Source organism: Peromyscus maniculatus, chromosome 11 (genome assembly GCF_049852395.1).
Source record: "Peromyscus maniculatus bairdii isolate BWxNUB_F1_BW_parent chromosome 11, HU_Pman_BW_mat_3.1, whole genome shotgun sequence".
In the NCBI taxonomy this organism is placed as follows: Eukaryota; Metazoa; Chordata; class Mammalia; order Rodentia; family Cricetidae; genus Peromyscus; species Peromyscus maniculatus.
The window spans coordinates 73,540,115-73,556,104 of NC_134862.1; the positions used below are offsets into that span (position 1 = coordinate 73,540,115).

General features: G+C 45.3%; 1 protein-coding gene across 1 annotated transcript in view; it reads left to right on the forward strand.

Moving 5' to 3' along the window:
* Positions 1 to 15,990, forward strand: part of LOC121821101 (uncharacterized) — an 83,298-nt gene that overhangs the window by 2,223 nt on the left and 65,085 nt on the right. The window contains exon 3 of the mRNA XM_076547156.1: positions 217 to 325. The gene's annotated coding sequence lies outside the window, so the exon portion shown is untranslated. The remainder of the gene's footprint in view (positions 1 to 216; positions 326 to 15,990) is intronic.

The following is a 15,990-nucleotide window of genomic DNA, read 5'->3' on the forward strand; positions in this document are numbered from 1 at the left end:
AGCTACAAAGAGTTGGGAGGAGGTTGGAGGAAATAAAAGAAAAAAAAATTGATGGCTGTTGTGGTGCCCATCTCTCCCAGCCCCTGTACCTCAAACCCCAAAAGCACCTGATAACACAAGTATGTGCAAACAGGTTCATAGCGGCGGGTTTTATTTATTTATTTTTATCAGAACTTCCTTTATTCTTTAAAAAGAAAAATACCCTCCCTCCCTTAGATGCCAGTTTGTGTGACAAATGCCAGTCAGACTGCTGTCCTGGGAGACAAACAAGCTTTCTTTGTCACCTGCGCCCCATCTTCCTCTGGTAGATTTCTCTCCTTCTCAGGTGAGTTTCCCAGCTCTGCAAGAGTCAGGCCTGCAGAGCCATGGCAGCGTCTCCCCGCCCCACCCCCACCCCCCAAACTCCATAGAAGAAGCATTCCTGTTCCCACCCAGAGCTAGTGATGCTGCAGAAGAGCATGATCTCAGCCCGCTTCTGTGGGAACCATTTCTTTCAGTGGCTCACCTCGTGCTCCACCTCCCTAGCCAGTCTCCACCATCTGGCCACATAAAGCAGCCCAAGGAAGGGTAAGATGGAGAGGTAGCCACAGTCCTCACTTCCAGGTCGGCCAGCTTTGCCTCCTTGGCCAAGTCACTTGTTCTCTCCAGGGCTGTTCCCGGAGCTGTAAAATTAGAGTGATACATTGTAGCCAGGATTAAAAGAAGGATGTGGGAAAGTGTTAAGCACACTGCCTAGTGCATAGCAAGAGCTATTAAGTAGCTAGCTTAACTATAATTCCTTCCATGTGACCTTGAAGCTATTGGTATGACTTTATGACTGACCATCTTACTCTGATACTTAACCAGGACCAGGACTCTGAGTTCCCTTTGGGCCCTGGAAGGTCACCCTGACTAATTCCCCACCCTCAATGCCACCTTTTCCCTTGCTTCCCAACATGCTTCCTGCTCTGTGACCTTGGCTAACTCAAGTAATGAATAACTCGAGCACACAATGTCCCTTTGGATTGTACTGGGCTGGGCCTTTGTTCCGGGGCCCCTTCTGTGCAGGGTGCTGTAGCAGCAGGTTGAAATCAAAACGTATGTAGTTCTCCAGAGGGAGGGGTGCCTCCAGCAGGTGCAGTGTGCAGCTGGGTGTGGACCATCAGGAAATAAGAACACGGTTCCCCGGGCACCTGTAGAAGCTCACTGGAGGAAGAGAGTACTCAGCTCAGTATAAAAGGCTCAGGGAGAGGGAACAACTGTCAGAGTCCCCTTTCTGTGCTGGCGAGAGAAGAGAGATGTTCTGGCATCCTATGATTGGTTCTGCCCAAGGTTAACAGTCTGTGTGGGTGGACAGAGGAGAAGCACTAAACAGAATTGACAGCCGAGGACTGAGGGAGGGTTATCCAAGTGAGGATGACAGATTCCAACCCAGAAAACAGCCAGATGCCGTTGTAATTGATGCAGAATTTACCTGGGGGCAGACACAGGGTCCAGCAGGTAAAAACACACACAAGATGGCCCTGTCTGTAGCAAGATGGCCATCCAGAAATTGGCCTGAGAGAAGAGACAGAGCGTGTCAAGTAGAAGATTCTTCTGCTCCAAACCGGGGACACTAAAATGGAGGTGCCTGCAAAGGAAAGAATACAACTTTGGCAGGCTGCTTGAGAGAACCAGAGCTGAAAACAGAACTCCCTGGAGCGGTCGGTTCTCTAAAACCCTCTGCCAAACAGAATGCAGTCAGGCTCTGCAGAGGCTGGGCAAGGCTGAGCTGCCAAGCCCACGTTCACACACACACACACACACACACACACACACACACACACACACACTCACACAGCGGGGTTCTTTTCGGCCAGCCCCAGAGTATTTTTAAGTACAGAGTGGAGGGGCTGAGGGGCTGAGTCGCAAGGTGACTCATCCTGGCAGCAGAACCGTGTGGAGGAAAATGACTCGGTGGCAGGCTGTGTGGAAAGCCGCCCAGATGTACAGCTCTGGAGTTGGAGGGCTTGGGAAAGGCTGTGGATGGGTTGGCGTGGCTGGTGTGTAAGTGGACATTTGGGTAACCCCCAACAATAGGCAGGGTCGAGTACCCTCACCATCCATCACAGAAGGACCCCTGATTAGTCCACTGGGTGTCACTGTGCTTTATAATGGACCCCTTCATGTTTAATAGAAAAACAAACTGTTCTCTGAAACAGCTCTGGTTTCAGACTCCTCGACTGATCGAGCGGGGACTCATAGGCACTGTCCTCCTCTGCTTTCATCTGTGGATTTCCTGGCACCTTTCTGTGTCCCTGGGTCTGAAATTGAATCTATGACCTATATGAGGAAATAGTATGAAAATAACAAATAATAGCCCTTTAGCTGAGAGATCAAAGCCCTGACAATCCCAGTGGTCCAGAAGTACAGACAAGAGGATTGGAAGTTCAAAGTCATCTTCTGCTGGATAGTGAGTCTGAGGCCAGCCTGGGCTACATGAGACCCTGCCTCAAAAACCCAAAGGGACCTTTTTTAACCTAGGCGCCATGGTAAGTTGTACTTTTACGTTGGGAGAACAAGATGCTGCTTGTCTTGGATACTGGGCTCTGACTGGTAGACTTCTAGAAGGTATTTTCTGCTGTTCTGTTTCCTAACTGATGAATCCACAAGACATCTGTGTAGTGAGACATGCTACGATTCTCTACCTCCCTCCATGTTTAATGTGTATGTGATGGAGGTGGCTGTAGCAGAGAAAAGAGGACATGTAGAGAATGATGTTTGCTTTGTTCCAGCAGAACAACAGAGATGCGTGATGTCCCCAAGGAATCATGACTCACCTGCATGTTTGGGAGGTGGTAGGAGAGAAGACCTGGTGGGTTAGTGATGCCAAGCTATTGCTAGAACTTTCGGACCGTCTGAGGGGCTCCTTTGTACGAGTCCAGTCAGGGGTGAATTGGTTGGATTTGATTTCCTTTAGACAATTTGCACCAAAGAAAGCATCTTCCCTCGGCTTTAAAAATAAAGTCGTTGGGCTGAGTATGTAGTTCAGTGGTAGAGAGCGCTTGCCTACATGCATAAAACTGTAGGACGAATCTTAACAGGTCTTATTAATAAAATCAAACCCAGGGCCAGGTATTGGGGTGAATGCTGGAAGATCAGAGAAGCAAAACAAGCCACAGCCGCCTCGCCTCACCAGTTCCTCAGCTGATCCTGTTTCCTCAGACTGGAAGCCTCTGAGTCCTCATCCAAATGGATCTCAGCTGAACTGCTGCTAAAAGCCTAAAAGCTTAACCACGCTAGTTCCTGGTTTTCACACCTTATATACCTTTCTGCTTCCTGCCATCACTTCCTGGGATGAAAGGCGTGAGTCACCATGCCTGGCTGTTTCCAGTGTGGCCTTGAACTCACAGAGATCTGGATGGATCTCTGCCTCCCAAGTGATAGGATTAAAGGCGTGTGTGCCACCATTTTCTGGCCTCTGTATCTAGTGGCTGTTCTGTTCTCTGACCCCAGATAAGTTTATTAGGGTGCACAATATTTTGGGGAACACAATATATCACCACATAAAACCCTAGAAGCAGTCACCAGAAATGAGGAGGGAGTAGTGATGAGCTAGTCCTAGACAACCTCTGAGGAGGTTAAGAGTCAGGAGGGTTGCTTTAATCCTTTGAGGGACACCTTTCTCAAAATAAATATAAATTCATTCATTTCCATCATCTTCCATCTGTTCACAAGGCAATGGTGGTGGAGGGGCTGGAAAGGCGGCTCAGTGGTTAAGAACAGCACGCTGTTCTTCCAGAGGCCCTGAGTTCGGTACCCATCACCCCCACAAGGCAGCTGGCAATGGCCGACAACTCGAGCTTCTGGAGGATCCAATGCCCTTGGCCTCTGCAGGCACCTGCACTCACATGCATGAACCTACAAACAGATTCACACATATGAAGCGTTTATCTGATTATTCTTTATTAATAAAAACTCGGGAGTCGGGTACCTGGGTAAGAACCTGAATGATCAGAGGAGTGGCAGAGAAGCAACCGATGACTTCCCCTCTCTCCTTCCTCCATCCAAAAAGGGCCGAGCCTTTCTTTCAGCCCCTCCCTACTACTTCCTGTGTCTCTCTATATGTCCTCGGTCCTCCAAAACCTCTATGGCTAACTTTGGTCAGGTAGTAGCTAGCTCTGTCGTCTGACTCAAAGTAAACTTTATTGGCAGTCTCGGGAGTGTGAGAATGTGATCAAAATATCCCACGACACACGTGATTTTTCTAAGGTAGTCGTGGACACCTTTCTGAAAGGCTAATCCAAGGAAGGAGGGTCCTGTTAGAGCATTCTCCCACTAGAAAGTTCCAGGATCAAAGGTGGATGAGATGGAGAGCTGGGGTATTTTATGATCCTCTTTGTATTGTTTGACCCTCAAAGAGATCAAAGAGAATGTTTCTTTATGGTCGACTTAACCTCCAACTTACTGCTGATTTAGTCAAAGGCCACAAGGCGATGGTGGTGATACGCATAGGCTCTCTGTATTCGCTAATGTCTGAGGTTCTCTGGTTCAAGCCCCCATCTGCAGGACAAGGTCAACTACCCTCCATTTGAATGCCTCCAGGGACTGTCAACTCCCCGTCTACACATGTCCTACAGAAAAACATCCTGTATTTGGGAAATTTTGAGCTAAACCCTAGCTCCTTGTGACTTCTACTCAATCTTAGTCCCTTGCTTGCAGGAACAAGAAGCCCTGTGCATCTCTGTATATATTGAAAACAACCCTCCCAATCCCCAATTTTACATTGCTTGGTTTGACATTATATATATATATATATTATACACACATACATATATATACACATATATACATATATATATATGCACACACATGTGAGTGCTTGCATGCATGTATATGTGCTACATGTGTGTTCCTGGCACCCAAGGAGGCCCAAAGTGGGCATTGCATCCTCTGAAACTGGAATTCCAGATGGTTGTGAACCTTCACATGGGTACTGAGAATGAAATTTGGATCCTTTGCAAAAGCAGCAAGTGCTCTTCACCTTTGAGTCCTCTCTCCAGCCCCTTGGGTTTTTTGTTTTGTTTTTTTTAAGATAGGGTCACACTATACAGCTCTGGCTGGCCAGTAGCTTGTTATATAGACCAGGCTGGCCTTGAACTCACAGAGAGCCACATGCCCCTGCCACCCCAGAGCACAGAAATGTAAGTCGTGCTCCACCATGCCCGGCTCAAGCGTGCTTTTAAAAAGAAAGCTCCCATTTCTTCGGTCCTCCTGTGAAATGGTGTCTGACCACCCGCATTCTGTCTGTTCCCTCTTCTGTACAGTTCTTGTCCATGTGTGCCTTTCTTTTTTTTTTCTTCTTTTCTTTTTTCTTTTTTTTTTTTTTTTTTTGGTTTTTTGAGACAGGGTTTCTCTGCATAGCTTTGCGCCTTTCCTGGAGCTCACTTGGTAGCCCAGGCTGGCCTCAAACTCACAGAGATCCGCCTGGCTCTGCCTCCCGAGTGCTGGGATTAAAAGCGTGCGCCACCACCACCCGGCCCATGTGTGCCTTTCTTAGAAGTCATTCTGGTTCCAAGGACTATGATGTCCACTGAAGCTAACGCCTATTATAAATTCCAGAACTCACCCAGGACAGGACTGGCTGCGTCCCACCCAAAGGCTACTGTTTTCTTCTGATCTTGTCCCTGACTTCCTGGGTCCTCATGCTCCGCCTACAGTTGTTATGGCCCTGCCTTTCTCATGATCCTGAAGGTGTAGTTCCGGCTGCTAGCTGGACTCCAGCAGAAGGAGTCAGACTGGTACAGTGCACCTTTTCCTAGCAGGCATAGGTTGTTGGGAAACCTAAGCCTGGATTGGTATGACCTAGGTTCCTCCCTCCCATGTGGCCAAGACAGTGAGCAGAGTGTCCTACAGGACTGAATTGCTGTTGAACCACACAGGGAAACAGCCACAGACAAAAGGCCCCCACATACCACATCTAGTGTGCCATTTTTTTTTCTTTCTACGGGGAACTGTACCTTTCCAGATCACTCTAGAAATGATGCCTTTTGATGTGCTTAAGTTTTATCGAGGTGAGCAAAACAAGAGTGTTTTGCTTTTATTTTACTTTAGAAGGAGGAGCTTGGAGACAGGAAAATGCAAAGTAATTTGCATCAGCTGGATCACAGCTAAATCAAGCAGCAAATTCTTTAAGCAGACAAGCTGTTACAATCTCTGTATCCAGCTAACCCAGCTACTTAACATTTTTATTCATTAATAAATGGTAAACAGTGCTTCATACTATGGCCTTGCCCCTGGCGACCTCATGGAGGAGCAAGCCCTTGTACAGAAATATGTTTGGGAAATATGGCAGCTTCTTGTTCCAGTGTGACACTACCCACCAGGCCAGCTATCCATCCCCATCAATCAAGCAATCACAGATAAATACACAACACACAAGCACACAAACACACTCACTCACTCACTCACTCACTCACTCACTCACTCACTCACTCACTCACATCCAACAAACCAAAAGCCCACCAGATTTCCAGATTTGTAAGATGGAAGCTAATTTTCATGAGGAACAGAAGCAGCCCAGGTAGGGAACGTGACTAGAGAGTTGTAGTGGGACTCTCCTCAGAGGCCTCAGGCCCAATCCTGGCTCATTTTCTCTATTAGGATTCAACTTGGTTTGATTTGGAGAAACAGCCATGTATGATGACAGAAACACTTTTGGAAGAAGAAAGAGGGAAAAATGGGAGGGCCCTTGTGATTTTATCGGTTGGGGTATGTTGAACTGTGAATAACAGAAATCAAAAACAACATTGCCTTCAATGACGTCTGATTTTATTTCCCTTTCACAAGTTCAGAGGTTGACGGCCCAGGCCAGGGGCTTTATCCACTAAGTCTCAGGGATCCCAGCCCCTTCCGGCCTCTTCTACCTCCTCTTGCCTTTGTAGCCCAGGATGGTGTCTAGGTTGTCAGTCATCATATTCTGGCTGGAAGGAAAGATAAAGAAAGAAGAAAATGGAAGGCAATTGCCCTTTACAGAAACATCCATCCTAGAAACTGTCCTAGGGCACAGTTTCCATCTCTTTGGCCACAGGGCAACACTTAGAAAACTAAGAGAAGCTAAGAAATTCGGTCCTTATTCTGGGCACCATGTCCAGCTAAGAACAAGGGGTCCCATCACTGCTTGGCCAGGAGGCAGGGGAACTTGATTCGTATTGATCGGCTCCTTAGCTCTTTTTAAAAATACAAATCCCAGGAGGACAATCATTGTTTAACACTTTATTCTTCCACACAAAAAAAAAAAAAAAAATCAAATCCCTTTCTTTTGTTGTGAGTAAAACAATCCATTACAAGAGTACTCTGTAATCTTCCTTCCCTTTGGGCCACCAGCTCACAAATAATGGCATGGAGACTTATTATCAATCATGAAAGCTTGACCTTAACTTAGGCTTGTCCCATTAGCTCTTATAACTTAAACTAACTCATATTTTTATTAATCTATGTTCTACCTCATGGATTTTACCTCTCTCCCATTTTGTGTATTCGATCCTGATCTCCATCAGCATCTCCCATGTGCCTAGATTCCTCCTCCTCCTTTTCCTTTCTTTCCCTGGAAATCCCACCTATACCTCCCCTAGGTATTGACTGTTCTTCTTTTTATGACACCAGTCACAGCGATACACCTTCAAACTCTGTACAAATATCCCACAACAGTACTCCATTAGAGGACTCTTGGCTGCTGGGACAAGGGGAGGTGGCCCTTGAAGCAGCCAGGCAGGAAAGCTGGAAGGGATCCTGAAGAGAGATCAGAAAGCAGATGCAGGTGGCACCGGACACCATCTCTGACTCTGCCGGCTGGCATGGCCAGCCCCATGGATGTCCTACCCTCCCGGCCCTTTGTAGCAGGACTCCCAGCCTCTGCCAGCCTCTTTGGGGGGCTTCTGGGGTTTAGACAGCTGTTGCCCATTCTTAGCACAGGCTGGGGTGACACAGAACGTTTGATCTGCTCAGACCCGGCATGCCAGCGGAAGTGTCATGTTCTGCGTAACTGACAAGGGTCTTGACGCAGTTCACATTTAGAAGAATGGGGCATCGGAGAGAACTCTGGGAGCCTATATGAGAGTTGACCAACCCTGGACATGGGTGATCGAAGACATCACTTCTGTCAGCTTCTCAGATGTCCTAAACTCCCTGTGACCGCTCCCCCCTGCCCCCCCCCCAATTTGGAATGTTCGCCTTTTTCTCTAGGCTGGATAACTACCTACCAAGCCTTGGGGTACAGAATCCTTGGTTTCTGGGGATGGGGGTGGGGAGAGTGTCGGAGTCAGACACTGTGCAATTCTTTGTGAACATGTCACAGTTGTCTTTCTCCGCTCACTTGTACAATTATCTGCTTGGACTTTAGATTCTCAAGAACCGGTTTCACCTCGCTGTCGGTGTGCCCCGAGCCCAGCACTGTGACTGACACATAGTGTGTCCTCAGTTAACTGAGCTGAGTGAGTGAAGCCCCTTCTCCTGAATGTCCCCAACCCTGATGCAGCTGTAAATCATGAGCAGTCTGCCTTCCATTTGCCTGGCTGGCCTCTTTAACATGCAGCTCCCTGACCTTTATCCCACTTCTACTGAAATAGATGATTGCAGTTCAGAAATCAGCACATGAACAAGCTTTTTAGGTAATTAGGTTTGTTTATTTATGTAAAATAATCTTTCTGGTAGCGCTAGGGACTAAACACACACAGGACCACACACACGCTAGGCAAGCAAGCGCTCTACTCCTGAGCCACATGCCCAGCATAGGGCACTGTTCACTGCTGATGGAGAAGCCCCTCCGTAGGGTAAGAGAGGAAGTGGGGAGGCGGCCAGTACAGACCATAGGAATGAGTCTCCAGGATGAAGGCCGCTGCGTTCAAGAGCTTCCTATGCCTGCTTAAATGGAGAGAAAGGGAGTTTGGGATACCACTCTGCGCTCTGAGGATGGAAAAGAGCAAGGAAAGTTTGGAGACACCTGTTAAAGGAGGCTAGGGAGTCAGGCTGTAGGAGGATGAAGCGTGTTCCCTGGGTATTCACTTCATGCCGCCACACAGAGGGTTTTAAAGCTGTGGACTCGGTTGCTATCAGCATCTTGTTATCGCTCCTCTGGCTATCAATGCCTTCTTCTCAAAGACCAGCGGGTAACTCAGTGTTCTTCATTTGCAGCCTTCTGACCCAGGAACAACTCCCTGGAGCTGAGTCGGCTTTCCAGCCTCCAAACTTGCTAAGACATATGGCTCCCCATGAAAGATGTTTAAATCAGGCCAGTGGGAAATTTTAATACTTGTTTTCTTAGAAAAAAAAAAGAGAGAGAGAGAAGTCGGCCATATAAATGATCTGATATGCCATTTAATAAGGGCACAAAAGTTCAGGTTACGCTAAGCGTTTGTGAAGTTGTTCCTGCCTACCCTTGTTCTTGCTTTCCTCCTTCAATTCCAAAGGTCTCTTCCTCTTCCTAGATTCTTTGTCTCTCCCTGCCTCCTTGGGAGTTGGTTCTTATCTTTCAAAGAGCCAAGATTCTTTACCTTCCAGGGATTCCTCCCCCAACTCCTTGGCCCTCTTCTCTCCGTGCCCTGGGACCCATGTCCTTAAAACAACAACAAAGCGCCAGGCGGTGGTGATGCACGCCTTTAATCCCAGCACTCGGGAGGCAGAGACAGGTGGATCTCTGTGAGTTCGAGGCCAGCCTGGTCTACCAAGTGAGTTCCAGGAAAGGCGCAAAGCTACACAAAGAAACACTGTCTCGAAAAACCAAAAAACAACAACAACAACAAAAACTTCTCAATGGCTCAGTCTGTCCACATGATGGAATGAGAGAACGGATGATATACCTCCACATGTAGCCCATGGCATACATACAAGACACACACACACACACACACACACACACACACACACACACACACGTACACACACACACACATTAATAGCAACAATAATAATAAATGCAAAAAGCAAATTTAAGGTGTTGGCATGGTGGCTTAGGGTGTAAAGTCCCTTGCTGCCAAGTCTGAAGACATGAGTTCAATCCTTGGGACTCATATGGCCCTAGGCGAAAGGAACATCCATAAGTTGTTATGACTTCCCCATGGACACTACAGAAATGTTAAAAAGAACAAAAAAAGTCAAGATATTGGATAATCATTGTCATTTCTTTTTGTATTTTAATTAGTTTATTGTGTGTAGGGTTTTTTTTTTTTGTGCGCAAGTGTGTGTTGTGGGGAAGGAGGTGAGTATCTTATGAGACAGGGTCTCTCACTGAACCTAGTCGGCTGGTAGTTAACAAGCCCCTTCAGTCCTGTGGTCCCCTGTTGGAATGACAGGAGGACACACAACCATGCCTGGCTTTTATGTGAGAGCTGGCATCCACGCTCAGCTCCCCTTGCTTGTGCATTAAGTGTTCTTACCAGTGATCCATCTCTCCGGCTGCCATCACCGTCATCTCTCTTATTAAATCAATCACTGTATTAGCTCACTACATACTCAAATCTTATTATTTAACAACTCCACTAAAACAAACAGAACACCGACCTAAATAGATATATCAGCTGGAGTCATGAATAAAGATAAAATTTGAAGACATGAAGCATCCAGAATATGAGACTAACCCCTTGCCAGTTAGCTTCTGTCACTAGACACAAGTGACAGTCACCAGAGGGAACCTCAGTTGAGGAATTGCCTCTACCACATTGGCCCATGGGCATTTTCTCAATTGCTAGTGGCTGGAGGAGGGCCCAGGCCACTGTGGGTGGTGCCACCCCTGGGCAGGTGGTCCTGGGCTGCATAAGAAAGCTAGCTGAGCCAGCTACAAGTCATAAGCAGTGTTCTTCCTAATCTCTGCCTCAGTTCTTGCCTCCAGGCCCCTGCCTCATCTTCTCTGGATGATGGCCTATAAGCTGTAAATTAAAGGACTACCCGACTCCACCCTCAGTTGCTTTTGGCCAGTGCCTCATCCCAGCAACAGAGAAACTAGAACAAAGCCCAAAGAGGTTGAAATCCTGAGCTCACTGAGACCCGGGGCAGTCCCATTCACCTGGGAATGCCCTTGTGTCAAGCGCACTGCCTGGAACTCAGCAACTCCAGGAAACATTTATCAAGTGTGACCACCAGGGACCTGCTGAGTAAATGCCTGGTCACTGTTCAAAGTAATCCTCTCAATAGGAAAGCTCTGAATAACAAATGACCTGGTCAGGTGTTCAGTAAATGGGTGTGGGCAAGAACTAGCCATTGTCTCCTAGCAGTTCAGGATCCTCCCATCTCAGTTCTTGGGATCTTAAAATGAAAGGTTCATTAGGGATCTCTCCTGGTTGTGGCTATGGGAAAGAAATCCTTAGCTGACAGGATGCAGGCTATTTCAATGAGAAGTCTGTTTTCTAGATTTCACTGTATGTGTTTTTCTCTGCAGTGCTGTGGAAAGCACATGGGCTTTGGGAACACAGGCATTGAGTGCTGTAAAAGTCACTGAACTACACGAGGCGCCACAGCCTCGTCTTGGAAATGGACAGGGCAGTTATATTGTGTTGTTCTTGTGGGAGTCTGAGCTCTTGGATATAAAAGGACTTCAGCCGAAATTTGGTAAACAATATTCCCCACTCACATTTAACGACCTTGAAGTCCAGCGTTTCTGTCTGTTCTGGGACTACTGGTTCTCAGTGCCTGACTCCAAATAAGCACCGACAAGACTTGTTAAATAAATTATGTATTTGTTTGCTTGCCATGCTACAGAGTGGAGATGCACACCAGTATTTTGAATATACTAAATATATATTCTATACTAAATATATATACTAAAATACTCTATCCTCGAGTAGCCATTAGGATCTGGCATTCAGACTTTGGGTAATGTTCTGCTGACTGTCACATGCTATATACACATCCAGTAGGGACAGAAGGTGCACACTAGGAGCCAGAGGACCTCAAAGTGTGGCACCAATACTACCACCAGCAACAGCAACAGAGCACCTAGACGTTTATTAGAAGTGCACATGTGGGACCTCCGATCTACTGACTCAGAGGTAAGGGGTAGCAATCCATTTTAACCAGTCCTTTAGTTAAAGGTGTTATACATTAAGAACTCCAGGTGCATGGAAAACTCTCCTATGCTGTAATTATAACATGACATGTGTGACCAGATGACTTGCACTCACAGTGTAGAGCATACTGGAAATTTTAGGGTATGCCAGAGTTCATGATCTCCAAGGAGAGGAGCAGTAGGAGATTCTCAGGGGAATCAGCTACCTCCCTCACCGCATGATCCACAGATATTCCTAGAAGTCTGTCTAAACTGCTGTTGTGACCAGAGTGCCTCAGACAGCAGAGTGGACTGGTTGGACATCGACTCACGGAAGCATCATTCACGAACTGGCCCATAATTCTGTTAGTTAAAACTGAGCCGAGGTCACAGAGACCCAAGCATACAGTGGCCCCAAGAAAAAGAGCAAGTATTTCCTTGCATAACAGCCTGGAAGTGAGGTTCCTTCTCCTCCCAAATGCCACTGGCACATGCCCGCCCGCGCGGTGGTCGGTGGCCTCTTTCCAGGGCAGGCTGAGTCATCAACACACCTGTACTCCATCTTACTAAAGCCCCCCAAAGACGGGCAACAATGGCTTTGTTTCTTTTTATCTGGGATTAAAACAAAGTTGTGTGGGAAGACAATGACGTCTCCTGAAGTCAAAGTCCTCTCTTGATTAATGATTAAATCTGTTCATGGTGGCCCCCCTTCCTTCTCTACTCTCTATCCACAAATAAAGAATACAATCGAAAGAGGCCATGTAACTTTTCTGCTTTGCTGAGGTATAACAATGAGTGGCGCTAACATAAGGTTCTTTACCTAGATACATTGAAGTTAATTTTTGAGCCCAAGCTTAAAAAAAAAAAAAAACAACCAAAAAAAAAAAAAAAAAAACAACAAACAGATTCTGACTCCCACCTCTTAGTTATTAGTGGCCTGGGCAATTACTTAATCTTTGTTTTTCTCTGTTAATTGCTTTCCAGTTAATTTGAAGATGGAAAGCAGTTCTTTCCATCCTATCATAGTCTATAATAGCCATTCATCTGATGATAGGTTCCCTCCGTTCCCTCTTCCCCTTCCTTCTTCAAGACCTACTAAATGCAGAATGCCACGAGATTGTAATGGCCCCATTATTTCACTGAAACTCATGGTACTGTGTGGCTTTTCTTGGAGAGACAGAAAGTAACACCTATTCACCTCAGTAAGAGTACCAGAAGTCCAGAAGAAGAAGAAAAAAAAGATTCCACTTATAACTGTAATTAACAAGGCAATTCCACATAATTTATCTGGTAATCATGAGAGGTTTATTTCTGGGGTAACTTACAGCCAATAGGGGTTGGTTACAGGCTCTGGGAGAGATGAGGTACCATCCAGCGGGGAACTCTGACTTGGTGTCCCATCTAGCTTCCAGGACCATGAGGTATCCAGAAGGGCCAAACACATATGCACCTCGAGTCTTAAGGGGCTCCCTCTCACCACACCCCAGGGGCAGGTCAGCCCCAGGGGCCGGTCATAGGCAGGTGTGGCAGTCACCTGCTGTCACTCTAGGGGCAGTGTTTCAAGGTCAAAGCTGGAACAGCTACCCACTACATCTCCCCCTTTTGTCTAAATAAGAAAATTCTAACCTAATACAAAACTGTTTACAATAGGGATCATTACCAAATATTGTCCCAGAGGAATAAGGGATAATGACCTATACAAGATGAAACTACACCAACAAGAACATCACCAAATGAGAAACACATACTAAAATCCAGAGGAGTCTGGAACATAGGTAAATGGCACGTTACAGAGATCCTTCCAAAAGATGTCCTACCTTGAAGAACCTGGATCTATACTTAATATGTTCTAGCTAAGATACAAGTAGATTGTAATTGTAACTGTTAGTCTCCAATCCCATCAAAGACCTGAGAAGGAATATAATACCTGAGAAACAGGAGACGGATGCAAGCAACTTTCAGGAGTCTTGCAAGAGTGGACAGAGACAGTTGGCAGCCTGGACAGTCACCTAGAATTTCTCAGTATCATTGGTGCATTCAAATTGGCTACAGGCCTAGAGTATCTGTCAGACCATTTTCAGAAGCAGGTTTTATGAAAGACTATCCTACCCTATCTTGGCAGAGTTCAATAGTCGCTTTTCCTTGTGTCCTGCTCGTACCAAAGGGACAGTATTCGTACTGTCAACAGTCGAGGCACGGGCAGTTATTTGCCCAAATAGGTCATTTTTTTGTGCCAAGAAGAAGACAAACTTCTAAATGAAAATGTCTCAGCAGCCCAACATTCTCTCCGGATCGGATCGGTGCTGTCAGGAGCAACCGTGTCTCACGTCAACGGAATTCTAAGTTATCAAAACATTTAAATGCCATATTCTCTAGGTCTTTTATGAAGTGTTTGAAGACTACCTATCCCTCTGACATTGTTTTTGTAAGTCTGAAGAACCTAACTAACATAACTATAGAAATGACAAGCATGAGTGACTATAACTCTGTCAGTCTTCTCTACTAAAATAACTTAAAGACTAAGAATTCACATAACAAGATAAACAGTCTGTAAGCAGATGTACCGTATAAGGACAATGACCTCAAGATTGTGACAATACACAAAATAGCTTAAACAGAGGTAGCAATGTATATATAGTACAATATGCAATATAACAATAATCTGAAATATATATTGATATACACAATATCCTAAACAGAGGTAGAACAGACATACAGTATGACAAATATAATTTTACATTTGTACCAATATACAAAATTTCAAACAGGAGTAGAAATATATGTACATTACAACATAGTTCTGTATTTGTATCAATATATGATTTATCTTAAATAGGAATATAAAAATAGTTTGCATTTGTAACAATATACAAGAATCCATATCAGTGCAAAGTATCTAAGGCTGATATTTACTAAATTAGTTTACTAGTAAATACAATAATCTACCTTAATATCCTATACCTATCCATTCCCCTTTTTCTTTTCTAAAAATGAATACTGAGTCCAAATTTTATTGTTCCACCCCCAACCCTACAAACATCCATTCATAACCCTGAGAAAAATGAAACATTTGGGAGAGGGGCATCATTCTCTTATAGTTACTTCCTGCTGTTTAGGGGGTGACGGTATCTCTGTGGGGGTGCTGTAAGAAAGCTTAGATTGTTAGGTCTCAATAGGGTTATCCATAGAGTATACAGCTAGTCTCAGAAATGGATAAAATTGTCTGACATTCTGGCTAAAAGTGTAGCATGATGGACCATCTCATCTTGGAACTGTTCTGAAGAGTTCTCAGTCCAAAGCTGATCATGAGTAATGTTCTTAGGTACCATGGCATCATTCTGGACTGGGTAGAATTGTTGTGGTGGGGCCCCATCTTCCTTCTGGAGACTTCAGAAATTGCTATTGGAGAAGACTTATTTTTTTGCTGTGGAAAACTTGAGCATTATTAATATCAAAACGGAAAGTTTGGATTTCAAGATAACATGACATGTAAAAAGGTATTCTGAGAGCCGGGCGGTGGTGGCGCACGCCTTTAATCCCAGCACTCGGGAGGCAGAGCCAGGTGGATCTCTGTGAGTTCGAGGCCAGCCTGGGCTACCAAGTGAGTTCCAGGAAAGGCGCAAAGCTACACAGAGAAACCCTGTCTCGAAAAACCAAAAAAAAAAAAAAAAAAAAAAAAAAAAAAAAAAAAAAAAAAAAAAAAAAGGTATTCTGAGAAATCAAGAATAAACATGGAGAGAAATAGAATCTTGGTGACAATGGTCCCTTTTTATTGGTTTTCTTCTGTCCTACACCACACGGCTCTTCTGATATGAGACAGAATCTCTTAAATTTTTTCTTTTAGCAATATGCTTGAGTTTAGAGAAGGAGGGAGCCAATTTCCAACTCCAAAGTCAGCTTGATATATAATTGATTCGGAACCATAACTTTTCTAGAGTTAAAGAGATATAGATGCTAGGCAGTGAGATTTTACCCTGTGTAGATCGGTACCAATA